This window comes from Phascolarctos cinereus, unplaced genomic scaffold (assembly GCF_003287225.1).
Source record: "Phascolarctos cinereus isolate Bilbo 61053 unplaced genomic scaffold, phaCin_HiC Scaffold_4;HRSCAF=312, whole genome shotgun sequence".
NCBI lineage: Eukaryota > Metazoa > Chordata > Mammalia > Diprotodontia > Phascolarctidae > Phascolarctos > Phascolarctos cinereus.
In genome coordinates, this window is record NW_027555847.1 from 493243456 (window position 1) to 493253247 (window position 9792).

A 9792-nucleotide genomic window follows, 5' to 3' on the forward strand; every position below is an offset into this window, starting at 1 on the left:
TCCCTTTCTCCTTCTCCCAGTATAATCCTCTCTCACCCCTTAATTTTTTTCTCCAGATATGACCCCCTTCATCTTCAACTCACCCTGAGTTCTCGTTCTCTCTCTCTCTCTCTCTCTCTCTCTCTCTCTCTCTCTCTCTCTCTCTCTCTCTATATATATATATATATATATATATATATATATATATATGTATATATATACACACACATATGATTTTTTCCCTCCAACTACCCTAATACTGACAAAGATCTCATGAGCTACAAATATCATCTTTCCATGTAGGAATGTAAACAGTTCAACCTCAATATGTCTCTTATGATATTCTTTCCTGTTTACCTCTTTATGTTCCACTTGAGTCTTGTATAACTATTGCTCTTTGCAGATGACATGATGGTATACTTAGAGAATCAACTAAAAAATAGTTGAAACAATTAACAACTTTAGCAAAGTTACAGGATATAAAATAAGCCCATATAAATCATTAGCATTTCCACACAGTAACAAGAAAACTGAGCAGGAAGAAATGTGAAAAGAAATTTCATTTAAAAAAAACTGTAGGGGGGCACAGCCAAGATGGCACAGTGAAAGCAGTGACTCACTTGAGGCTGCCCCAAACCCCTCCAAATACCTGTAAAAAATGGCTCTAAACAAATTCTACAGTATCAGAGCCCACAAAAAGACAGAGTGAAACAAATTTCCAGCCCAAGACAACCTGGATGGTTGATCAGAATGGTATATCCCGCCGCTGGGCTGGGAATGGAACATAGCATGGCATAGTCACGCAGGCCACAGCAAACCTGGAGCAGGCCTCAGAGGACTGAATCACGGGCAGCTGTCGTGGTTTCAAGACCTCTTAACCCACAAATGCCAAAGACAACTTAGAAGGTCAGTGGGAAAAGTCTGTTTCTAAGGTGCTGACAGAGAAGCAAGGTAGTCTCAGCTCCATTCCCCGAGCATGGTGGCTGCCTCCTGAGCTTCTGGCCCACAGACAGAGGGGGAATTGAGTGGCTGATCAGAGGGGGATTGTAGGAATCTTTTTGCTGGTGCTGAAGCAGGATTCTCTTGCTTTGCCTGTGCTTGGATCTAGGTCATAGTTCTGGGCAGCCATCCTGGGGCAAAGAGGAGCACTAGCATGGTGGAATTTGTACTGGCTGGGGAGAAGAAATCTTACATAGATCAGCGCACAGGCCAGGAAAGGAGTAAACACCTCGCACTTGATCATAGCACCTTGGAAGAACTGAAAATTAACAGGTCCCTAGAAGTATCTCTGGAAACAGCTGCACAAAACCCTTGAAGCTTGGGACAGTATATTCTCCACATTGGAAACAGACTCCTACCTTAACAAAGAGTTTATAACTCAAGTAACTGGCCAGGATCATGAGCAAGTAGCACAAAAAGAGTCAGACTATATTATCTTACTTTGGTGACAAAGAACATGAAAACGCACAACCAGAAGAAGACAACAAAATCAAAACTCCTACATCCAAAGACTCCAAGAAAAATATGAATTGGTCCCAGGCCATGGAAGAGCTCAAAAAGAATTTGGAGAAGCAAGTAAGACAAGTAGAGGAAAAACTGAGAGTGTTGCTAAAGGAGACCAAAAAAATACTGAAGAAAATAACACCTTAAAAAATAGCCTAACCCAAATGGCAAAAGAGACCCAAAAAGCCAATGAGGAGAAGAATGCCCTAAAAAGAAAAATTGGCCAAATGGAAAAGGAAGTCCAAAAGATTACTGAAGAAAATACTTCCTTAAAATTGGGAATAGAGCAATTGGAAGCTAGTGACTTTACGAGAAATCAAGACACTGTAAAACCAATCCAAAAGAATGAAAAATTAGCAAACAAGGTGAAATGTTTCACTGGAAAAACAACTTACCTGGAAAATAGATCCAGGAGAGATAATTTAAAAATTATTGGACTATCTGAAAGCCATGATCAAAAAAAGAGCCTAGACATCATCTTTCAAGAAATTATCAAGGAAAACTGCCCTGATATTTTAGAACCAGAGGGCAAAATAGAAATTGAAATAATCCACCCTCATTGTCCATTTTTATTCCTCTAATTTCTTTTTCTTGGTTTATTCTATTAACTAGGATACCTAATACAATATCAAATAATATTGGTCATAATGGACTTTATTTCAGACAATTTGTAATTTTTCCCCATGGCAGAGTTTTTTTTGTTGGTGGTTTTAGATAGAAACTACTTCATAATTTTAAGAAAAACTTCATTTACTTGTATTTTCAAGTGTTTTTAATGCATTTTGTCAAAAGCTTTTTCTGCATCTATTCAAACAATCATATTTTTATTTGTTATTGCTATGACCAATTCTGTGTATAGGTTTCCTGGTGATTTGAGTACATAAAATTAAAATATTTTTGCACAAACATAACTAGTGAAGAAATAGAAGAAAATTAGGAAACTTGTCAAAATACATTTTAGCAAGGTTCTCTAATAAAGGTCTAATTCCTCAACTATATAAAATATTGAGTTAAATTTATAAAAATAATAGTCCCTCACCAATTAATAAATGGTCAATGTATATGAATAGGCAATTCTCTGAGGAAGAAATCAAAACAATCAATAGATTAAAAATGCTCTAAATCACCAATATTTAGAGAAATTTAAATTAAAACAACTCTGAGATATAGATGAGGGTCTGGGGCCTGTGACTCAGATCTGAGTCACAGGCCCCAGACCCTCATCTGTATGACTTCATATCCATCAGATTGGCTAAGATGACAGAAATGCATAATAACAAATCCTGTAAGGGATATAAGAAAATAGGTACACTAATGCATTCTTTGTGGTTCTGTGAGATAGTCCAACCATTCTTTAGAATAATTTGGAACTATAACCAAAAGGATAGAAAACTGTGCACACCCTTTGACCCAATACTTCTTATAAGTCTATACCCCAAGAAGGTCAAAGAAAAACAAAAAAGAAGTATCTCTACCAAAAAAAAATTATAGAAGTACTTTTGGTTGTGACAGATTTGGAAACTGAGGGGATGGCCCTCAATTGATGAATGGTGAAACATTATTGCATATGAATGTGACAAGATTCTACTGTGCTTTAGAAATGATGATGGAGATGGCTTTAGAAAAGCTTGTAGAGATTTATATGAACTGTGGCAAAGGGAAGTGAAGAGAACCAAGAGAATAATCTACATCATAAAATATCATAAAAAAAATCAGTTGTGAAAACTTCATTATTGTAATCAATGTAGTGATCTAACACAACTACAAAGTACAATGCTATCCACCTCTAGTTAGAGAACTGAAGGTCTCAGAGTGCAGGTTGAGGCATTTTTTTTCCATTTCTTGTTTTCCTTTGTAGGGGATAGGGTGGGTGGGGACATTGTTATTGAAAAAATAGGTTTTGCATAACTACATATCAGTAATGGATATCAAATTTATTGCCTTCTCAATTGAGGGGGTAAAGTGTGGAAGGAGGGAGAGAACTTTGAATTGAAAATAAAAATAGAATGGAATGTTTGAAAAGAGGGATAGAAACTTAATGATGTGGGAAGTGTAAGGAACAATGAGAAATTTTAGCAAAACCTCTTTGAGGGGTGTGGTGTAAAGGTAAAGGACAACAGAAAGCTTCCTGGTTGTGGAGAAACTCCATTTTTTTCTTCTCCTTATCTTGCATCACTCAGACAGTTCCCCTCTAGTAATCTCTTCATTCTTTGCAATCTCACATAGAGATGGCCTTTTCTTCTTACCAAGGCCAAACCCTTTATATCCACCCTTAATTCCATCACCTTTTGTCTTCTACAGAAGATTGTCCCTGGTATTATTCCCACTTTCTTCTTATCTTCTGTCTCCTGGGTACTTCACTTCTATAAAGATGCTTACCCCTCCTCCACCCAAAACAAACCAACAACAATAAAACAAAACACAAGACCTCAATACAACCCTCCCCACCAGCTATTTTCCTTTATCTTTCTTCCACTTAATGGCTAAACTCCTTGAGTAAGCAGTCTGCACTAGATATTACTTTCTTCCTTTCCTCTCACTCCATTTTAAACCTTCTGCCAACTGTATTCCAATCACATCTTTCAAAAGAAACTGTTCTCTCCAAATTGCCGATGATCTCATAATTGCAAATCTAATAACCTTGTTGAACTTTAGGGATACCTTCTTACAATATATTTTTTTTAATTATTGAAGAAAATAAAGGAAATTTTATTTAGATTTTAGTGAAAATTAAGAGACATTTCCTGTGCAAGTTCACAGACCCTCTGATATCTGTACACAGACCTCTGGATCCATGGAATGACAACTAGGTTAAGAACTCTTGCTCTATACTATCTCATTTGGTATTTCCTCAACTTCCATGCCTTAAATTATTGCCTTCATGCAGATATATCCAGCCCTAACCATTCTCCTTTTAAAAACTAAAAATGGAAGTCACCAGGATTTGTAAACTATATCATCTCCTTCTGTAGCTTTGGTGATATGTGAAAAAGTCAATGCTTGCTGCATATCTGAATAGGCCAATACATCCCTCAAACCTCTTTGTCCTTTAATGCTCCAATATCATGACTTTACAAACTTCCTCATGGATATCTGAAGTTAGATGTTCTATAGACATCTCAAGTTCACTAAACCATTATCTCCTTGAGAGTAGGAACTATTTATCTTTGTTTATTTCTTTGTTTTGGCTTTTTAAAAATTTCCTGTACTTACCAGAGTATCTGGCACATACTCAGGTGCTTAATAAATTCTTATTGACTTGACTTGATTCAACAGGTCCAAAATAACATTCATGGCCTTTTTCTTCAAGCTCTTTTCTTTTACAAACTTTTAGTGTCAAGGGTACTCCATCCTCCTAGTCATGAAGGCTCACAATCTCAGTATCATTTTAGGCTTCTCAGTAGCACTTATCCCACATCTTAAATTTGTTGCCAAGTCATGTTGATGGGGTGTGGCCCAAGCCAAGGTCTTAGCCACTTGCCCTAAAGGGAATCTGGCTTCCTTTTGTCTACAGGCCCCATCCCCTCATCTCCCTTTGAAAGCCTTAGCCTACCTTTTAATTTCATCCAGATACCTTTCAGTTCCTTCATTATCTATTCCCATTGTCTGTTCAATCTCTTAGACATTCCAATCTCTGGGAATTCTCATCCAGAACCTTTTCCCAGACCCTTTTCCCAGACCATTTTCCCAGACCCTTCCCTGGTTACATAAAGTATATAAGATCTACCCTGGCCCTCATTCGGGGCTGAGAATCTTATGCTCAAAAGGCTGAGAACCTCTCATGCCCGCTCGTCCTTACAGGTGACACCTGGCCTATATATTTTATCACTAATAAACTTTTCCTCTGGCTGAAGAAGATTTGAGTTTAATTCTTTCAGAAAGGGCCCGATACTGTGATCTTGGGGTTCCAGCAGCACCCCAAAACCCGTAGACCTCTTCATATGGTTCCCTGACTGGGAAATAACTGCCAAATCTCAAACTCTTCTTCAGCCATGACTGGTAAGCTTCCCCCTCCTCGATTCCACCTGACGTTCTCAGGCTTTTTGGTCCAGTGCCTCTGCTTGAGCACTTGGACCTGGATTTCCAAGCCAGACTTACCTTGGAAGTTTTTTCGGGCCTGACATCTCAGGTTCCTTTAGGTCAGACAGCTACAAGGCTGTCTCGAACTCTGCCTGACGCTCCCAGGCTTTTCGGTCCAGTGCCTCTGCTTGAGCACTTGGACCTGGGTATATACCTTCCTTAGCATAGAGGATGGACTCCCTATCAAGAAGCATAGGTTCAAACTTCTCAGTTCTCTCGGTGATAGGGAATTGGGAAATTGTTGGATGTGTATTTTTTTTCTTTCTTTTACTTTTTTCTTTTCCCTAAGTCCACAATAGATCGATCCTTTTCATTTCCCAAGAATTTGCCTTTGGCCTGTCTTTTACTAAATTGGAAAAATCTTAGCTTCTGTAAAGAACTTAAAAAGAAAAAACTGATGCATTTTTGTAACATAGTTTGGCCTCAGTATCACCTGGAAAATTGTGAGGCATGGCCCCTTTTTGGGACATTACAGGTAAAGACCCTCTTAGAGTTAGAAAAATATTGTCTCAGAGAAAGAAAATGGGTGGAGATTTCTTACTTAATGGCTTTTGTTGAGCTTTCTAGAGATCCCATTCTCAGAAAGGATTGTAAGATGCTCTTAGCTAGAGCCACCCCACTAGTGGTGAGTGGGGACCAAATAGGCCTTTTGGACGATCCTCTTATGGCTCCTAGGGTTATGGCATCCCCCTCTTCCCAACCTCAGTCAGCACCACCTCCCCAGCACCTATCTCCACCCCATTGTCCTCTGGCCTCTCTGGCTGTTCCTCATTCTTCCCAGACCCTCCCTTCTGCTCCTCTGGTCCCTCCATTTCCTCCCCAGGCCCCTGCTCTAGAGGCTACTTCTACTCAGGCCTTGAGCACGGGCCTCGCCCCAGTGTCTACTTCCAGAGAGACCCCCAGCTCAAGCTCTGGATGAGGTTCTCAACTTGGTGCCTCCTCCCCAGACCTCTACTTCAGACGGGACCCCTCCTCAGGCTCCAGACAAGGGTATCGCTGTGGCATCTTTTCCCCTGATCCCTTCCCCTCCTCCAGTGTCAAGTAATCTTCCCTCTGGCCAGCTGGATTCCTCAGCCTTGCCAGTTCAGCTGGCACTTTCCAGTCCCTCACTCATGAGAAGTGGGACTTCCTCCCTCCCTCCCCCACAAGCCCCTGCTCCTGCAGGGCCTTCAGGGCTTTTTCCTTTAAGGGAAGTACCTGCCTCTCCTAATGGGACACTTGGGGTGCATGTTCCATTCTCCATTTCAGACCTCACCCAGATTAAGGAAAGGCTGGGTCAGTACTCAGAAGATCCAACTAAATTTACTGAGAGCTTCAGGGATGTTTCCCTACAATTTGAGAGCTTTCTTGGGGTGATTTGCATGTCCTCTTCTCCACCTGTTGTACCCCTGAGGAGAGGAAGAGAATCTGGGAACAAGCCCAAAATTTTGGGGATCGTTTGGCTAGCAATGACCCCACAAAATACCCCCCAGGAACAGCTGCTGTTCCTGCTAGTGATCTGGGTGGGATTATCCAGAAGAGGGAGGATAGGGGAAAGAGAGACTACATGATAATTTGCCTGTGAGAAGGCCTGAAAACAGCATTTCAAAAGCAGGTAAACTTTCAAAAGATTAAGGGAATTACTCAGGAAGAAAAGGAAAACCCTGCCCTTTTCCAAGATAGGCTTGTAGAAGGCATTAAAAAGTATACTAATTTAGATCCTGACTCTACAGAAGGGGCAGCAATCCTTAGCATGTATTTCATTAACCAGATATTAGGAGAAAACTACAGAAATTGGCAATGGGACCCCAAACACCTCAAGATCAGTTATTGGAGATTGCCTTTGGAGTCTTTAACAACAGGGACCTAGTTGCAGCAGAGGAGAAAGAATGCAGGCAGAGGGCTAGAGGCAAAGAACATGCTTGATTCCTGGCTGCTGCCATGGTCAGGGAAAGACCCAAGGGTGTTCCTGGCAACTTGGGCAGTGGGAAAACCTGCTTTCAATGCCACCATGAGGGTCACTGGTCCAAGTAGTTTCCCTCTAGGGTGCCCCCTTGGAGGAAGCCCCCAAAGCAGACACCTCCAGGACCTTGCCCAAGATGTGACCAGGAGGGACATTGGAGGAAGGATTGTCCTCGAGGTAGGAGAAGTAGTAGAGCAGCCCCCCAGTACCCTGTCCTCCAGTCTTCTCAAGACGGGGGAGGATAAGGGAGCCTGGGTGCGGGCAACACTCCCACTTTTTCCATCTCTCTTGTCAAGCCCTGGGCAGAAATCGAGGCTGAAGGTAAGGTTGCCCACTTTATCATGGCTAAGTTCTTTGCTTTAACCAATTACTCTGGCCTGATTCGCTCCTTGACCCATCTGGTCATGGGCATTCCAAAGGTAACTGAGGGATGTCTCCAGACATACCCCTCCCCCTGCCTATTTCAGAATCTGTTGTTTAAATACTCCTCTCTTGTACTCTCCTTGTGCCCTGCCCCCTCGTTGGCAAGGAACCTGATAGTGAAGTTGGGGAGCCAATTTTCTCTAGTTAAGCCTCCCATCTCCCTTTTCCCTGTGTGTACCAGACCTCTCCATGTTCCCCTGGAAGTGTGGGAGACAATTTGGGATACTTTTGCCACCCCAGCTGTTGCTCACCTCCGAGACCCTAAAGTATTTTCCCTTCCCCGTATTTGTAGCCCCACCCAGGAGGCTTCTTTGTCCACTGCCCAGGAGTGCTTAATCTCTTGGGAACTCAAGGCTATAGGGTCTCTTTGAACAAAGTCCAGATAGCATGCCAGTCTGCAAAGTTTCTGGGCCACCAGCTCCAGGTCCCAGCCACTAAGAAACAATTTCAAACTATTCTAGGCATGGATAGATTTTGTAGAATCTGGATTTCTGATAATAATTCGATTGTTAAGCCCCTTTATGACTATCCTCTGGGCCCTGACTCACTCCCTCAAGGGTGGGGCCCAGACCAGACTTTTGTGATTTTAAAATCTAAATTGACCTCCATGTCCCTAACTCAGTCCTTAGGAGCTGCTGGAAGGCCTGCAAGCTTCCTGGCAGTGGCTGCTCATCTCCACAAAGCCCCCCTTTCCCAATATGACTTTCTCAGAAGTTTATACCATTCCATTTATGCTTGCCACTTCTCTATGGGCCACTCTGTCTGTATCAACACCTTGCTTTTCCACAAGGTAATATTCCCATACTTGGGGGACAAGCTGCAAGACCGCTAGACAAGTTAACACCCGTATGGAGGGAGGGCTTGAAAGAGTTTCTGCTAATCATTTGACCCACACTACCTGTGCAGACACCACTAGTGACAAGAATTTTGGGGAAAAGGTGAAACGAAGTACCAACACATGGCAAGACCCCGGAACTACTGTTTTGGTCACTCAATATTTGACACCCTACAAAGACTTTGGGGTGTGCAACCTCAGATATTTACCATTGGCCTTCTCCATTTTCAATGCCAAACAGCCCACAGTCTCTAACTTAAAGGCAAAACATGGATTTGGGGGAAATGTCCTCTGGTCTCTTAAAAAGGGAGCACACTATCTTACGTCCTGGTGCAATTTACATCATGAACATATTCTCTCTAAGCTTACAGAGATTATTCACCAGTTGGAAAATGTGGCAGCTTATGGTCTCCAGGAAATCCAGCAATCTTTGGATTCCTTAGCAAAAGTAGTTCTAGATAACAGAATAGCCCTAGACTACTTGCTTACCTCCAGTGGGAGTGTATGTGCTTTAGCAAACACGTTTTGTTGCTTGTATAACAATTTCAGGCAGATAGAGTTCTGCACTGCTCATATTTTGGAGAAAGCTAGTTGGATGCAAGAAATTCACAATAACTTTAGTGCTCCAAAATCTTTTTCATGGGAGTCCTGGCTTCTTTCTAGACTGGTTCCTATTCTCATTCCACTACTGATCATATTTTTGTGTTGGTTTCATCCATGTTTACCAAATATCCTTGCCAGATTCCTTTCTTCTAGGATTGAAGCCATCAACTTTCAGATGACTGCTCAGGCTGTACACCAACCCAAAGATTCTGCCCCACTGACCCTGGCGTCAGCTGGGTTTTTGAAGTTTGGCCCCTCAAACAGGACCCAGAGAGGCAGGGACAGCTCTAAACCCCTTGCCAGCAGGAAGCAGTTTCAGAAGTCCAGACCTTCACCTCTTTCCCCAAAAGAATTTGGGTCGAATTTGTTTGAAGGAGGAATGATGGGGTGTGGCCCAAGCCAAGGTCTTTGCTCCTTGCCCTAAAGA